Genomic DNA, 18,935 nt, shown 5'->3' with positions numbered 1-18,935 from the left:
CTATTCCTCTTTACAAGTCCCTTTCTCATCCCCTAATCCCTTTTTGGCCTTGCTACTTACTGCGTTTAACCGAGCCTGGTGGGCTCACTTGTGGGCACGTGATTAAAAACAATGAATGGCAGCCTCTCCCCTGAATTTACTAGTAGCCAAAGTTTAGTTAGGTATGGTTTGGCTCCATGAAAGCCGTGCAGGCTCAGTCTTTTTTTCAGGGTTTTTCTGTGTAGCCTTTGCAGTCCTGGACTTACTTTGCAGACCCAGCTGGCCTCGAACTCACAGTGATGGGCCTGCCCCCCTGAGTGCTGGGGTTAAAGGTGTGTGCCACAGCACGAGGCCAGGCTCAGTCTTGTACACACTGTACACAGATAACCTCTGCTGTTGTGAGATAATATTTGTAATGGCTATGTCATTCCCAGAAGATAGCATTTTGCAGGCCTTCTTATACTTTTCCCGATACTTCTTTCTTCCCCGCCATGGCAAGGGTGGTATAGATGCTCTATTAAAAGGCTGAATGTTGAGTCATGGCTTATTCTATGAACTTTGTGCAGGCACTTTTGCATTCACTGCAGTTCTTTACAAAGAGAAGCTTCTCTGATTAAGGTTGAGTGTAGTATTTATATGCACAGGTATATAGATAAACTATTTAGAAGGCTGTGTGATGCCATGCCAGTCTATGTAAGCAACTGAAGCGAATTCTCTAGGAATTCAGAGCCACAGCATTTTGACTGTGTTCACAGTGCCAGGCATGAGTACCCTCTTGTGGAGCAGGCCTCAAATTCAGTCAGAGAGCAAATGATCACCACCATAGTGGTCTGTTATGCCTGTGGTCATGTCTTGCCTGGCAAACTGGTATTGCAGTTTGTAGAGCTCACAGCCCATTGGTGCTTTTTCTCCCCCAGTAGCATGCATAGCTTCTTCTGGAAATGTGAAAGCTTGCCAGAAGGCAGGAAGTTTCCGGCCCAGTTCTAGCTTAATTTCGTATCTTGCAACAAAGGTATGTGGTCTTCAGCAATAGTTTAACCCAGAATTTTAAAACTTGAAAGGGCCTTAGAGAGCTTCTAGTTCTAGCTTTGTGAAAATGCCAGCATTACAGCTTTTGAGTTCCAGACCATGTTTGGTTATGCAGTGTATGGCACAGGACAAGATGCCAAGTCATGTTCCAGTACCTTGAACAAATTATTGCAGCAGGCCTTGGAGGGAATTCACTCCCTTTTCTAGTTCTTTTGTTTCTTTGTTCCTTTTCTTCCTCTCATCTGTTTTTGGCTGATCCCATGCACCAATGTTCTCTTTACCCATTTTTCTTTGTTCCTCTTCCTCATAAGCACTGGTGGCTTTTTTTGCTGTTGTTGTTGTCATTGTTGGTTTCAATACCATAAATTAACCACACTGTTTTGGGCACTTATTTCCTTTCTCTAGTCTCTGTCTTCTCTCTCATTGGTGTGTATTTGTGGCAGGCTGGACTTCATAAATGAGCTAGGCAAAGAAAGTGGCTTGCAAACTCAGTAAGTACAGTCAGAGAGAGCATCAGTCTGGATGGAGAGAAAGAGGAGGTATAACAAAGGTCAAGATGTCAAAATTGTATCTGAGAAAAACAGATGCCCAGTGTAGTACTATTATATGTATATATTCAGAATAGTTCATGAATCCATGCTCAGGTATGTCATAGTCTGTGAATGGTTGTAAATCTTTTTACACTTCCCAATTCAAACTAAATTAAAGGTGTGGAATACTTAAATTTCTTACACACTAAGTTTGAGACATTTACAAGGTATTTCTTATTAATGTTTTCTAGCACATACTCCATTTTAAGCTTCTGTAAATTTTTATTTTGCTACTATTATTATGATTATTATTATTTTGGTTTTTTTTTCGAGACAGGGTTCTCTGTGTAACCTTAGCTGTCCTGGACTCATTTTGTAAGCCAGGCTGGCCTCAAACTCACAGAGATTCCACCTGCCTCCGCCTCCCTGAATGCTGGGATTGCAGGCGTGTGCCACTACGCCTGGCTTGCTGTAATTATTTTTAAACTTTGCTATAAAGACAGTGCAAATAAAAAATTCAAACATTGAAATTAACCAAACTAAACAATATATGTGCAAATAGCACAAATATCCATTGGGTCACAGCCTTCATTATCAGCATGATATAGTTTATTTTTACTAAGTACAATGGGTCTTTGAATGGATTATCTCAAATGTTTTCTTGTTTGTTTTAACAAACTGTGTATTTCACACTGAAAAACTAGAGTCCAGTACATGACACAGCTGCAGGGAGGTTGCAGTGAAGCAGGAAAGAATAAAAAGCACATGGCTGCAAAGCTCTGGGCCAGCCAAGGTCACCACCGCCAGCCAACGGCCCGTGTGCACATACACATGCTGCTCAAAATGTAGGAAGATGAGAAATATAGCTTAAAAGCCTTTAATGTAAATCTCCTATGAGAAAAATACCTTCTACCAAATACAACCTGAATGATCTGGAAGATTCGCTGACATGATAGACCTCACACTCTACTGTGCTGTATAAAGTCAGCATTGCTGTCTGACTCACTAGACATTCAAAGTACTTTGCAGAATGTACGCTATAGACAAATACCAGGGCTTTGTTTATATAAACTGCAAATGATTAGAGCTATGAGTGAAAACAGAACGTCTCTCAGAAAAGTACAAGTAGACAGAGTTCTACATTGTCATGAATGCTGTTACACATCAAATAAAACTAAATCACAAGGCACATATGCTTTCATCTTCCCAATAATGTCAACACACACTTTTTAAGAGCTCACTATTAGTTCATTCTTTGTCATAACGAGGCACCAGGAAAAGAATCTACATGGGCAAAAATTCAGTTCACTGACACACAGATTTGGGATTTCAGGAAATCGAGAAAAATGTGACTCAAGTGAGATCCTAGGATTAAATCAACTGCTTACAAAAATAGTATCACAAAGCAAACTCTTAACTTAAAGCACTGTACCTTGCATATAAATCTCACTGTCAAGGCTGCTGCCGACAGTCCTTGTAAGCACCAGGCTTCCTTCAAGGCTAATGGACCTGGTCAGCATTTGGAGGAAGCTGGAAGCTTGAGGTATTATTGGCTTCCCTTCCTACCCACTTTGGGTTTTGTGTTTTATTCTCATTTTACAGAATGCAGGAAACAAAGTCTGGGGCCATAGAATCTATACACTAGTTTTCTGCAACCCAAGCAAAACAAAAAACAGCACAATGTACCTTCCTGAAGGTAACTAACTCTTACTTAAAGAAAAGGTCATTTATAAAATTTACAAATTCAGCAGGCACGATGGCATATGCCTGTAATCACAGCACTCAAGGAGGCCGAGGCAGGCAGATCTCTATGAGTTTGAGGACAGCCTGGTCTACAAAGGGAGTCCAGGATAGCCAAGGCTACACAGAGAAACCTTGTCCTGAAAAACAAATAAAACAAACCAAATAATTTACAAATTCATGAGATCAGTAAGTGAAAGTTCTTAACTGTTTCTAACTTACCAACAAAACAAAACCCAAAAGTAAGCAGCCATGCTAAAATTTCGGATTTTAAACTTGCCTTAAAGGACTTTCCAGACAGCAAAAATGTTTCTGAAACCCCAGGATAACCCAGGTGGAACCAGTCTCTTCTTCTAGGGGGAACAATGCTGTGTGTGTGTGTGTGTGTGTGTGTGTGTGCGTGTACCAATGAAATCCTGAGCCACCTCAGATGAATGGGGCTGCCATGCATAGGCCACTAACTGCATAACTTTGAGGGTCTTCCATACCACAGCATTTGGGTTTGTGGGACAGTAAGGTACAGATGAAGGAGTGTCTGCTTCTGGTTTGTACAAAGGTTTCCTATGGGCCAGCACCAGTTTTGTTAGGGCTGGGGAAAGCCAAGTAAAGAGAAGAAATTCGTACTTCATACTCCCATCACTCTGCCCAGCAAAGGCCCAATGTCAGCCTTTTCCTCCCATGTCCTGTCCAGGGAAGGACTAGCATCATCAAGTCATGACTTTGTTGGCAGAGGAACATATTGTATTTGTGGCCAGAATAACCTCAATCTAGGAACTACGACGGTAGGAATCCCACAATGAGAGAACAAATAAAATGGAAAGGGACACCCCCACTAGATATACCCCTGCCTGAGCCCAGGCAGAGCTCACACACACCCTTAGGCTACAGGCTGTATTTCCAGCTCAGTCAGCTATCTATGAAATCCCCTACAGCTCAATTACTGTACAGCAGATGCTACCAGCACTGCTATGTTCTTCAACCAATATTTTAATGCAAAGATAAGAGTACTTAGACCACAATGGACAGGATCAGCATATATAATCACATCACTTTTGGCAAATGACATAACTGGCTAGAACATGTGTTTAAAACATGGCCTATACAAAGTTCTGTAGGAAAAATTAAGTTAAGAGCAGCAGGAAATCTTGAAAATCCTATTCAAAAAAAAAAAAAAAAAAAAAGAAATCAATGAGGCAAGAGCATAGGTAAGACGTAGTTAATACCTGAAAATGGATCCAGCCAAGCTAAACAAATACTGAAGACTTCTATACATTACACAGGAAAACAACTTTTCTCACTGCCCTGTAGGTGTGTATTTTACATTTCAATAATTTTGTATCTCAGGGGAGACTGATCAATTTTAGTTTTTTTAAATGGGTTTTCAGAAAAAAAAAAGCCTTTCATATACAATATCCTTATTGCTGGATTCATCCTTTTAAGACTTATTTAAACACACACGTACACATGAGGACGGACACACACACACACACACACACACACACACCCTCAGAAAGCTATATTACAGAGTAAGACAGAATTAGCTCTAAGGTGATTCATAAAATGGCCAGCAAGATGGCTCTGCAGGCAAAAGTGCTTGCTGCCAACTCTTCTGACCTGAGCTAAATCTGCAGAACCTATACTGCAGAGAGAAAAAGCTGTGTCCCAAGAGCTGTCTCTGGCCTCCAGGCGGGTATATCCCTCTCAAGCCCCACAAAAGCAAAACAAGCACACCAGAGCCATATTGTCCTTATACTCTTATACTGTAATGTGGAGAAATGAAGGTAATAGCAGGTGTGGGCTTGTGCCCGCACACCCATCCATCATGTACCAGTGCTGAACTTATTTAACCTGGGAGATTGGAATTTTTGTCTCTTCTTACTTCAACCTGTTTGTTATAAACAGAACTATTCCAGAAGGGATGGAATAAACATTACTAATCTCACCCTTTATCTGAAGGAGATTTCATAAGGTGCTTCTACACAGCGACTCTGTTGGCCAGTGTATACAGTTACATATAAATAACGAGGGCTCTACTGCAGAGCAGCTGCCTGAGGAGCCAGCTCCTTGGGAAGGAAGAGGGAGGGGAGAAGACAGGAATGAGATCAAAGGGCTGCTCAGGGCCTGCTGGAGGCTCTGTTACCCTAAACCTAGGGAGACTGTTCAGAGACCTGCTAGGTGGAAGCTGGTGAGTGGGGGTGAAATTTCTCCCATCACCCCCACGATTTTTCTTCAAACTTGCATCTAAGACAAAATATGTGGGAAAGTAGGAACAGGAAAAAAAAAATGCTGGGATTTGGGGCTCTACTGAACATGTGAGAACCATCCACATGGTTCTAGTTATATATAAAATGCTCCATGGATTTCAAGGATTACTTGTAATGCAGTAAAAAATGTGACAAAGGAATTAAGAGCAGTGAGTGATGGGAACTGGATAAAAGGGATCTTTGAAAGCTGATGACTTCTGTTAAAACATTTCACTCATTTATTGCCTTTAAAGCAACAGGTGCTTCACCCTTCTGTCTCTACTTTTTATCCATGAAGTGACAAATTACAAAAAGTAAGTTCTCTGTTCTTTGTTGAACATTCTTTGGTCTCTGCATTTCTCAAGAATAAAGAGGGAACAGAAAGGGCCATTCTTACAGTATTACAGCTTTCAGGATGTCCAATACACACACACACACACTGCATTAGACAAAATATAGTAAGTAAGACCTATTCATTTGGGGCCTTTATTTTGGAATTGGTAATAATCTGGATGAAATAAAATTGCTTTGCCTCTGAACATTTTGTGCTGTGACTGAATGTCTTCTCTTAAGGGAAACTTTACGATTGGAAATTTTCACTCATTACAAATTTTCTACTTTGTTCCGGATGAAGGAGATTTTATTGTATATGAAACACAATACTCCAGACTAAATTAGAAATCTTCACTGCATGAGCTACGTCTCATGGTAAATTCTACAGAGTGACAGAGCCTTAGCCAAGGAGACAAAAGCTATTCTCAGAACCTGGGAGCTGGGAATGCCCCTGGCATCTCGCGCTGTTTCTGTAGGGATGGTACTCCAGACTTCTTTTGAAGCTAGCAGAGTGAAGGAGGCTGTTTTTAGACAAGCACAGTATGAGAAAATGGCCTATGTGTGTGTAATATATTGTTGTTACATTTTATTCTTATAGGGATAATACACACATTCTCACGTACTTTATCCCACCCCACCAAACAGACTTGTGTCTAGGGAAGAAAAGTGCTGATGAAAAAAGAAACGCACATCTTCTCTTTTATTGCTTTTCCCCCTCCAAAATACGACTTAGCACAATATTCATTTTTCCTTCTCTACTACTGCCTTCTAAGGGCTACACTGTGACTTTTGTGATCTAAACAAAAGTTCAACTTAGAATGCAAGCGATCTCTCTCTCCCTCTCACACTTTTAATGTTAACATCACTGTAAAATATTATCAGTGTTCCTCACTCCAATTTAATTAAATAATATTTTCTTAAGAAATAGTTGAGTTACTTTGGCTTATTCCCTATATAGTGTAGGTAAATACTGAACTTTTTCTACAATTACTTAACGTCAACTTATGTAATAAACAGTACACACCTATGACAGAGCATCAAGCAGAGCTTTAAAAAAAGGCTCTTTGCTTCCAATTGATGGGGCATTACCGAAAGTGGTGTTGGAAAAGATGAAGGAAAGAAAGGAGCAGCACTTCGCCATTGTGCATGCTCCATGAGAATAACATTTAAGCTCCGATCATTATTTTTGCAGGTCATAAATCATGGTATTTTGGCTTTCTATTTCTTACAAGAGGATGCACCAGACTAGTGTCTTTAAAGATTTTGTAATTAATTATGCATAAAACTAGTAACAGGTCTGGTATCAGGACATTCATCTGGGGTGTGAGCCTTCCTTCCTGGGTCGCTGAGCAGGTAAGAAGGAACTTTTGCGACAGTCTGGTCTAACGGAGGAACCACTGGTACTCAAGAACATAGCTCTTGGAAAGCAGAGCTTCAGGGAGGCTGGGAATGCTGTGGGGGCTGAGTCAGGGTCAGAAGCTGCAGGCAGGACCCCAGCACTTAGGACAGCGTGTCCTACAGTATGTGGCACAGTATGGAGCAAGGAAGGGCTGGATTAAAGGATTCCCTTCCTCCTCCCACCCCTTCCTGGGAACAGCTGCATCTGTGGCCATGGCATTTCATAGTTTGGGGCTACAGAAGGAGAGTGACTCATCCTGAGATTATTCTGCCACGCTTTCTCCATGCTTCCACATTCTTGGTACTCTTGCACACCCTGCATTCTGACCCTTGGCAATGGCTGTGAGCTCCATTTGCTACCCAGCTTAAGAGGAAAACAGCAAGGTGGCTTTTCAAAGTTCACTGCTGACTAGTGACAGCGCTCTCAGTCTGCACACCTAATTCCATAAAACCCTTAAATTATTTAAAAAGTAATCTGGCATGTGTGCTGCCATGTAGAAATGAGGGCTTTCCAGAACAAAGCAAGAGCTCTAAAAAACTTTCAGGTAGATGGCAGGATTTGAAAGCTTAAATATATTCAGTTCTAAGTTTCACCAAAGAAGCATACACAGGAACAGAAAATAAGAAACCGAAGGGCAGATTTGCCATTTCTTATTAAAAACAAAACCCGTATTTTCATTGATAGTTGTGTTCTTTAGTGAGTTGGCCTCTGTAAAAACAAACCTATTAAACTGTCAGTCATAGTTCTGATTATTGCTGTCAGGACTGTTTTATAGCCAATCTGAATTGCTGGGGTGTCCTTTGCTTTAACACTCATTCTGCTGCCTTTGATCGACCTCAGTGATCCTTTCCAGAAGACAGACTGACCATTTATTTGCTTCTGACTCTAATGAAACACGCGACAAAGCTAAGCATGCAATACAGTCAGTTAATTTCCTCATCGCTCCTTACTGGATAGCCTTTGTGTTAAGAATTAATTCACCTCCTCCAAGAGTCCTTCCTGGAGCAGCCATCTGGGTTAAGTGTCCTCCTTGTGAGAGCATTTTTTATCAGTGCTCCAGTGCCCTATATGGGAACTCTCTGCCCCTCTGGAGTACTCTGAGAACAGGAAATGCCTTGTTGTTATACCCCACTTCCCAGCACACAGCTAACACTGCGAGTGCTCTGGAGACATGTATCACAAACCCATGGATCTTTGTGAGCTGGAACCAGTTACATTTAAGGTATGCTATTAAAAAAACTTCAAAAAATTTAGTCTTAGAACCAATATACAATATCTGTTTTTATGCACATACCTTGACATTAATAGTGTATTAAAAGCTTTAGATACCTTAGTGTGCGCTCTGCTGTGTGCAGTTTCACTAAAGAGCCACACACATGAACAGAAATGAGGGCCCTTTGTATTCACTTTATTATAAACACAAATTATGCATAGTCTTCCTGTAGATTTTCAGGTCTTTTATAAAGGGAGTGGCGGAAAGGAAGCTATCGACGGGTGCTGTGTTTCTCTACAGCAGAGGGTACTGCCTCAGCTCTGCTCTGCACACAAGCCATGGAATGGATCTCTCAGAAACAGGACGCTCTGGACCTGGATTACACCACCTGTCTCACACTCCTGTAAATCTCAATATATGATCTGATGGTTTTCAGGCCTTCTATCATGGTTGGTTTAGGTCTTAATGGATTTTCCCCCTGCTTCATCTTTGAGTCCATCGACAGCCTGGAACATAACATTTCTAAAACAGTTCTGCTGTTAGAATATGTCTGCAGGAAATGAGCACCAGCACCAGCAAGGGTGCCGAGAGTCTGTCCACACTCCGTGGGCTCATAATAAAGTCACAAGCAACGGACTCAAAGCATACATGGCCACGGGCTCTAAATGTGCACTACAAATAGCAAAGCACTCTGGCAAATTAATTTCTTGTTCAAGCAAGGACTTCTCAGGGTCTGCTGTGTATAAAGGTAGTAAAATCATCTAAGAGTTGGGATTTGTCAATACTCCCTTTCTATTTTTCCATCACTTTTGTCCACAGAGTTCATGATGATATAAGTATGCTTATATTAATTTTGAAGTTACTTAGATGATTCTTTAAAAACTCTGTAATAGAATTTCCTATAAAATCCCTGAAAGAACAATTTTTTTTTGTCTTTAAGCAAAACAACTGCTAAGAAGTGAACCAGCTTCTTTTAGTAGGTGTACCACTACTAGTATTCAGCTACTCCTTTTCCTTACTTCTGCTGATTGCATTAAACTATCTTTTATACTTAGTACATCTGAGTGCCAACTACCAGAGGTCTAATCAAGCCCTTCCACACAGCTAACGATGTAATGCTAACCATGTGATGATCAGATAATGCCTTCAGCCACTCAGCTGGTCAGCATGGCTGTCACAGCTCCACCTTTGGGGCACCCAAGCCGCATACAGACAAAGGAGTGCTGCTGGACCACGGAACAGCGGCACCTGACTGGACTTCACTTCTGCAGCAATTCCTAGAATCCCACAAACTCCACAGCTGTAGGTGTAAACAAGACAGAAAATATCTTCCTAGGGATCTGCTTTGAGTTAAGCTGATTTCTTAATTGGGTGATTATGGCTAAATGAAACTGAAAAAGACTTTGTTTTAAAAAATACAAGGATGTGATTCAGTCTCTTGACATTCCTACTACATATACAAACTGCAGAAAGCAACCCATGTACATCTTCTTGCACACAACCCCAGAATAGACAACTAAGCCCTTTACAGTGTGCCTGGCATACCTGGAGCAATTTTTGACAGATGCCTATTCTACTTAAATTTTATGTTATCTAAAAGCTGGTTTTCATTTCCTGGATACTGAGCAGCTGAGGAATTAAGGACAAAGACACCTGGGATCTTAAGGTACGAGACTCCTAGTACAGGACATATGGAGCCTTATGCACATGTCAAGGTATGTGCATAAGGTATGTGCATAAGATTGTATAAGGCCTTATGGCTAGTAATCCAGGTCCAGAGCGTCCTGTTTCTGAGAGATCCATTCCATGGCTTGTGTGCAGAGCAGAGCTGAGGCAGTACCCTCTGCTGTAGAGAAACACAGCACCCGTCGATAGCTTCCTTTCCTCCACTCCCTTTATAAAAGACCTGAAAATCTACAGGAAGACTATGCATAATTTGTGTTTATAATAAAGTGAATACAAAGGGCCCTCATTTCTGTTCATGTGTGTGGCTCTTTAGTGAAACTGCACACAGCAGAGCGCACACTAAGGTATCTAAAGCTTTTAATACACTATTAATGTCGAGGTATGTGCATAAGGTATGTGCATAAGATTGTATAAGGCCTTATGGCTAATAATCACAACCTTTATTCTAACTGTCATACATTTGTGGAAGTTTCATAAATGGAAATGGATGTTTTTTGTATAACCAGACGTACTAAAATATAATTCACAAAGTATTACTTTAAAGTTGTATTGGAATCCAGAAGCATTAAATAATACTGTTCTATATGGAATTAGGTCACTATAGATGTGACTACTATTGTATCACGCACATGACCTTTAAGCTGTTACCATTAGTGGTTCAGGATGAGTTTCTGCACAAGTGTCGTTCTCAAGCAACAAAAGCCCTTACATACACGGTCTACAAATGTGTTACAGCGCAAGGAGAAGCAACGTCTTACTGGGGCTCTGTGAAACAGAGCTGCAAGAGGAAAGATGAAATACCTTCTGCTTTTATCATTATCATTTGTTTCTCTCTCTTTCTTGGCCCGCAGGAAATTTCCTCCACAGACATACAGTGAGACAGACAAGTATGGTTCTATTATGAGAAAGGGAAGACAGGCCTTTATTCATGCAGGACAAAGCTATGCCAAATCACAAATTACCTCTAATTATAGGGGATAGCTGTGCCATCTTTCTTTTCATAATCTAGCCATTAACACACTTTGATTTTTTTGACTTCCATTTGGGTTTATTAACATCAAAGTTTGTTAGCATTTATCTGTTTTTAGGCATTTTTTACCTGAGACAGTAAGATAAAAAAAAAAAAAAAAAAACCAAAATGCCCCAATTTCTCTGCATTCTTTTAAGAAAGATTTACATATTCATTGACCTTATAATGTTTCATGGTTATCAAACTTCTATGTGTTGATATAAAGTTTATTACCTGTGGCATATCAACTTAAATGAACACAAACACAAGTAAGCACGGTAAGCAAGTCTGTTTTCCTCACTGTTAATGTCTTATCATCTTTCTACTCCTTTGTACAAAAATACATGCAACAATACATCTGCTGCCACTTAGCCAATGCTCTTTGGTTAGCTAGGCTAGAAAGCCTGGAAACTGCTGCATGGAGGACTTTGCTGTACTTACTATGGGAACCCAACAGAAACAGAAGGAAACACTGTTCCAGTCACAGCATCAGCTAGGCTTCCACATGAAGGTGTAACACGGCGGCTCCTCTCTACTCTTGCTGAGTTTAACTCAAATGAATGACTCACTTGAAGCACAGTGCAGTACCTCACAGCATCTCAACCTTCCTGCCCTGCATCACTCCTGTTAGCATTTTCTCTCCACTAGAGGCCTGTACCAGCAACACCACTTTTCCAAGTCACCGCACATCTTTCCAGTGTCCAGTAGATATTATTCGCCATATCTTGTGTGTACAGTCTTTTGAGCTTTCTTCTGAGATCTCTTAGCCTTTGGGGAGGAGTGTGACATACATGTCCAAAATAGGGCTTAGAACTGTACTGTTGCTTATTCTTTGTACACTGACCAGTAAAGGGTCTCTGCCATGTACTGCAAGAAGCATCTCTGATGAGAGGGTTAGGGTTTGAGAAATGTTCTCATTTATGGGCATAATAATAAATAATTAGGAGTAATTGAAACACTATCCATACAGCAGAATAACAGTATTGGGTTCTCCCAAGGACCTAGGACCTATCTAGCCATAGATTCTTGTCCTTTTCAGTGTCAGGTATGGGTTTCCTCTCATGGAGTGGGCCTCAGACTCATCCAGAATGTGGTTGTTACTCCCATAACTTCTGAACCACCATTACCAGTGGGTATATCTTGCCAGGCCAATTGGGAGGGTGACTTTAGTGGGAAAATCCTGTCATCACACTGACTTAAGACTAGCAGGTCATTGTTCAGTGACAGGTTCCTGATGATAGACAAGATGATGAGAAATAGAGATAGGAAAGTTGGGATAAGGAGGTCTTATAGAAGCTATGGCTTATGCCAAGCAAGTTATTAAGAATTCTCTATATAGTTTCCAGGGGAAAAATGGGACAGAATCAGCAGAAAACTATACTACAATGGGATGAAGTCAGCAGAAAGCTAATCAAGCAATGTTGCACAAAGAAAAAAAGTGATATCTCAAGTGCATCACAGGCCAGAAGTGCTCAGTGACTTTGGGACTAATAAGCATAGCACTTAAAGGGGGAAGAAAATCAAGTTCCCAGTATTCAAAATTTCAGTTCCTCCTAGGCCTTGGTCCCAGGCCATTACTAGCCTTGCCAAGCAAGCTTCCAGTTTTAGACAGAGTTCTCTCTATAAATCAGGGCCTCAGGAAAGGCTCTGGATCCCAACATCAAACTTCCTGTTGTCACATGTCCCCACCACTATGATGTTCTGCCTCATCATGGCCATAAAGTCAGCTGACCAGAGTGAAACCTCTGAAACTGTGAGCCAACATAAATGTATTCTCCTTTGTTTTTTCCAGTGACAAAAACTGATGGACATACTTTGTAAGTTGCTAATAACTAAATGCGGGCTTAAAGTGGATAGAATTTTAGCAAGTCTTAGATCTCAATTATACCTACCAATATTTACAAAGATCTACCGTAAAAGTGTTCGTTGTAGGACATGAGCAGGCAACTGCACATATGAACTCAGCAACTGCTACAGTGTGCACAGAGCCATGCAAGCTTAAGCCAGATGAAATCCTAGCACAGAGGGGAAAAGGGCATAGAGGGAGCTATTGGCATCTGAGTACTGCTGGGAGACAGAGAGTCAGCTTTCTCTTACATAGGCCCGCCGATCCTAGAACTACGTAGATTAGCTTGGCCAAGAATTCAGAGATCTGCCTGCCTCGATCTCCCATGGGCCACCAGGTCTGGCAACAGAGGTATGACACCTGGTCTATCAACTACACTCCAGTAGAGGCTCCACAGTTCTGCCATTGCTATTAAGCACAGCAGCTGTGACTACCTGCATGAGACCCTCATAAGATTTGGTCTGTTGAGTTCTCTCACAGGAAAGGAAGACCATCAGACTCTGCCCTGGGGGGACTCCAGACACTCCCTCCCACCCAAACCCCACACAGCTATGTGTGATTCCGTCCCAGCTGCACCTGGCCTTGGGAGATGCTAGAGTATAAAATAATGGAAGTGGAAGACTCCATCCATGCGGCTTTTGGGAGGTTGATGCTAATGTCAAGGCAGGGCTTTTCAGCGATACAGCTGTTTTGCCATCAACCATACTCCCGCAACTGAGCAAAACTTACTAGCTCACTAGGCTGGACCAGATGGAACTCTTCCTTTGGTTGTCAGTGCTCTATCCAGGGTAAGTAAGCACTTGTTCACATCGCTTCAGAAGTTCACATATTAAGCCCTTTGTTAGAAGTAGTCAACTAAGAGTTTCCTTGTCAGGAGCCTGTCACAGAGGGCCTCTGAAAGACTCTACCCAGCAGGGTATCAAAGCAGATGCTGAAACTCATAACCAAACTTTGGGCAGAGTACAGGGAATCTTATGAAAGAAGTGGGAGATAGAAAGACCTGGAGAGAAAAGGAGCTCCATTAGAAGAGCAACAAAACCAAAAAATCAGGGCACAGGGGTCTTTTCTGAGACTGATACTCCAACCAAGGACCATGCATGGATATCATCTATACCCCCTGCTCAGATGTAGCCCATGGCATCTCAGTATTCAAGTGGGTTCCCTAGTAAGGGGAACAGGGACTGTCTCTGACATGAACTCAGTGGCTAGCTCTTTGATCACCTCCCCCCTGAGAGGGGAGCAGCCTTGCCAGACCACAGAGGAGGACAATGCAGCCAGTCCTGATAAGACATGATAAGCTAGGGTCAGAAAGAAAGGCAGGAAGACCTCCCCTATCATTGGAACTTGGAGAGGGGCATGGGAGGAGATAAGGGAGGGAGGGGGCTACAGCTGGGATACAAAGTGAATAAACTGTAATTAATATAAAAAACTAAATAAAAAAAACTGAACCCAGGGGTTTCTTGATACTGAGGCACCAACCAAGGACAATACATGAAGAGGACCTAAACCTCTGCTCACATGTAGCCAATAGGAGGGCAGTCTCCATTAAAAAAAAAGTTTCCTTGTCCCCTGAAACCTGGTAGAACTGTCCTTACACTATGCCAGTTATCAGCTCCTCAGCCACTCTTCTTGACTGCTCCATGACACTGGGGCTGGAGTTTGTAAATTCTTCTCTTTTGCCAGCTGGAACAACTTTACCCTATCAACAGAGGGCAGTGGACTGATACTGGAAGACACCAGAAATAGAAAGGCATTTGTTCCTTTGTCTCAGTCTGTCATATTTATTCAGAGATGGAGCTCAAAGGCCCACATCGGAGGTCAAGGCCACTTTCGGAGGGTAGGTACAATGGCTTTGGCTGCACCTTCAGGAAAACATCTTTGCACTGGGCATTTCCAAACAGCTCTACTGAGCAGCTGCTATGGCAATTCCAGGGAGACACACAACCCAGCACAAAGTGATCATGATTTGCTGTGAAGGTGAGCGATTATATAGACCAGATTCAGCCCACTTACCCTTTCCAGAAATGGCAGAGTCCTACTGGTAGGTTTCTTCACCAGTAGAAGGCTTTATATTGCAGTGGTTCTATCCATAACTGCTTCAAAGGGGCTGATTTTCAGCTTTATGTGTTCCAACACCTTACTTCCTTCAGTGTTTATTCTTCCCTGCCTAGGGGTAGGTAGCTATTTTTATCCCCACGACTTTTCTGGGGTTCTTTCTCCTAAGAAAATTTTGAGAGCACTGTAAAGACACAGACCTTATTCTGTAACCTTCAGCTGAGGTGAGCAATATCACACAAGTACATGCACCATACATTTAACAAACAAGTTAAAAACATTTATTTATTGGTTGAGTCATCTTGTATGTGTACACGCACATGTCTGTGGAGGTCAGAGAATAACTTGCAGAAATTACTTTTCTCCTTTCACCACGTAGGTTTCAAGGACTGAACCCAGGTTATCAGGCTTGGCAAATGCGTCTTTACCATCTTGCCAGTCCCCAGTATTTAACTATTACATAATACCGAAACACACTATTCAACTGGCTTTTGACATATGCCGGGACTGTTTCAATTAAGAAGTAAACTAATTGGTCTGAGGTTTACCATTGGAAGCCTCTCAATTAATTGGAGTGAAATCATTAATTTAATGTAAATTCTAAAATTGACTTTTGCTATGTTGTGATAACAAAAGACAAAATCTTGTATAAAGACATATATAAATGCTAATAATATTAAAATTACAATTTCATAGGAATAGATGAAAGAGATGAATTTTACACTTTTGAGAAAATTACATTATTATTAGAATTAAGTCCCTATCAATTTATTTACTCATTCAGTTACATATTTGTTGCATTTTATGCCAGTCATAATACATCCGTGGAACAGATGAAAAGGGTACGGTTTCTTTACTCTTTCTACTGTGAACATGGCATGATATATGTCTAGGGGTCCAGAGTGTGACTGACTTATTTGGGACAATGGGGAATCGCTCTGTGCTGCTATAGCCTTTCTACAGGGCTAGCCACACTAAAGCTATTTGATTAAGCAGTACAGGTCAGTTTATTCCATCCCTGGCCTATGCATCCAAATGTAGAGACGAAACAGACAAATGGCCATTCCACTAAAAGACAAAGTAAGTATATAAAATAATTCCAAAGGGAAGAAAAGAAAAACCTGAATAGTGGCAGAAGTTTGTAAAGATTTATAAATACAAATACAACTAAACCTACTAAGGGGAATAAAACACAAATGAATTTACATAATAAAAAATGTGGACTAATGTTTCACATTTACTTAGAATAGAGAAATAGTTAATATGCACTGTTGGGCCAAATGATTTTACTATTTAAATAGTAGAAAACAAATTTTTCATTGAAAAGCAAACAAAATAAATCTGAAATGATGTCAGGAAAACTTGTAGTAGCCAATATTCTATATAACTTGCCAAAATTTAGAAGCAGCTCACTTGTTAATGAACCCTAAAACAAGTTCTTATTACAAGCTTCTGTCAGGAGGCACTTACTGTGTTACCCTGTTGTATGCATATGTTCTGAAACAATGCAATCACATTTACATAAGACATGTGCAATGTGCAGTTTAGACTCCCTACAGTTAGTTATCTTGCAAATCTGTTCCCTTACTGAGATGTTACTATTTCCCTATTACTGTGACAACTCTGTAGCTCATTTTTAATTCACTCATTTTTCCAAGGTCTTGACACTCTTCCCACAGAGCCAACCAAAGAGTATATAGCTTGATAAGATCCTGGGCATAACAGGAATTGCAAAATGATACTTTGAGATGCTGTAACAATTATAATAGGAAAGTAACATTCCTATTCAAGATAGAATTGGATGCTATAAAATGCTAGTGCTAGGCTTCTTAAACTTTTCCGGTCCTGATCCATTTTTCACTGGATTTTTTTTAACAAGACTTTAGGTATACAAACCATCAAAAGACAATAAATTATCAAGCTATCATACAACTGTATATATATATACACATACATATATATATTTACCATTTATTAAAGAGGAATGCAAATCTTTAGGTAGAGATGGGAAGGTGCCTAGCTGAGTACTTGCAGCAAGCAAGAGGACCATAGTTCAGGTCCCCAAAGCCAATGCAAATGCCATAAATGCCAGGTCAGTTGGGTGTGGTGGCCTACCTGTAATTATAGTTAGGAAGACAGATGCCGGTTTCTCAGAGCAAGCTGGCTAGCAAGACCAGCCAGAATCTGCAAGCTCTAAGTTTAGTTAAGAAACCCTGCCTCAAAAAAAATGGTAGAGGAGTGACTGAGGAATATTTCTGCTGTTACCTCAGACCTCCACATGCACCCATACACATGTGTACACAAATACACACACATACACATGAAAAAAAAAAAGAATTTAAAACAACGGGCCTGCCAGATGGCTTGGTGGGTAAATGAGCTTGCTGCTCAGATTGAAGATACAAGTTTTGATCATTAAGACCCATATGGTGAAGGAAAGAACAGACTCAACAGTTAAGTCACCCTCTAACCTACACACATACAAACATTAATAATAATGTAAAACGTACTTAATAATACAGATGTGTTCCTTAAGTCCTGGCTGGAGATCTGACCCTGCAGGATAAAGTGCATTTTCAATGTTTTTTTAGAGTTGACTGATACTTTGCTTGTCTAGTTATCAATGCAAACACACAATATACATAAAGACACCCAAGTATTTCGGGGTGATTCTGAAATTGTTGGAAATGATGTCCTAATCCCAAGCCAAAATTCGAGTAATGACTTTTCAAAATCAGTAACTTAAAATTTTCAAATCAAATATTTAAACACAATACAATGAAAGAGTAATTTGCTACACACTGAGAAATGATGGTAGAAATACACTGAATGTCTCTTTTCTGTTTAACAACTATGTTTCTGTAAGAGCTGAACACTTTGTATGTACAGTAAGTACACTGCAATTTGTAACACACAGTAGTCTGGAATCTGAGCCAAAGTGTTCAGACAGTGGATACTGTGTTCAGAGCAGGGGTCCAGTGAAGTCACATGTTGTAACAGCAGCAAGCACTGCTAAAAACACCTGGGCTTCACTGTGTTTGACCTTTGAGTTTTTGTCCTTAGGTGCTTAGAAATCTTTTATTTTTTATGATTCCATATGGTTCTGGCCCTCTTTGCAATCTTGTATTAGGGCGCCACCCACAGTTAAGCAGCTGTGTTAGTGTGCCTTTAGTTTGCACTCCTAATTAGATAAGTTTAAATCACAGTTCACTGAAAGCCAAGGAACCTCTTTTACCTAAGATGCTTTCTGGGGAGGAGGGGGGCTGGGGCTGGGTTTCAATGGGACTAGAACTCCTGCAATGGCTGCCTACAGTCTTTAAGATAAAAAGTCCTCAGGAGTGTCACCATTGTCTTCCTCTGTGGCCTGGTAAGGCTGCTCCCTCCTCAGGGGGAGGTGATCAAAGAGCAGGCCAATCAGTTCATGTCAGAGACAGTCCCTGTTCCTATTACTATGAACCCATTTGAACAATGAACTGCCATGGGCTACCTCTGTGCAGGGGTTCCAGGCCATCTCCATGAGTGGTCTTTGGCTGGAGTATCAGTCTCAGGAAAGACCCCTGTGCCCAGACTTTTTGGATCTGCTGAGGGCTTATGGGTAGGAATTAAACTTGTTTCCTAGACAGCTGGTGAGTCATTGGAAGTTTTTGAGTTAAAAACAGGTCATGGAATGTGACTACAGAGGCTCTAAATGACCAAGTTTTAAATGTGGGGAGCTGGGGTGTGGTTCAGTATTAGAGCACTTGCCTAGTGCATGGGAAACTCAGCGTCAGGAAAAAAAAGTGAATTTCTTATTAAAGGCATTAGTGGTTTCTGAAGTTAAAGTAAAACACCCTGGGGGAGACTAACCTAAGGTTCTAAATAGGATGGAATCGA

General features: G+C 41.0%; 1 protein-coding gene across 1 annotated transcript in view; it reads right to left on the bottom strand.

The window, feature by feature from the left end:
- Micu2 (mitochondrial calcium uptake 2) overlaps positions 1-18,935 on the bottom strand; it is a 68,935-nt gene that overhangs the window by 48,786 nt on the left and 1,214 nt on the right. The gene's annotated exons all lie outside the window — the stretch shown is intronic.

Source organism: Meriones unguiculatus, chromosome 9 (genome assembly GCF_030254825.1).
Source record: "Meriones unguiculatus strain TT.TT164.6M chromosome 9, Bangor_MerUng_6.1, whole genome shotgun sequence".
Classification (NCBI taxonomy): Eukaryota; Metazoa; Chordata; class Mammalia; order Rodentia; family Muridae; genus Meriones; species Meriones unguiculatus.
The sequence above is the reverse complement of the archived record's forward strand: the minus strand, read 5'-3'. Positions and strand labels throughout refer to the sequence as shown.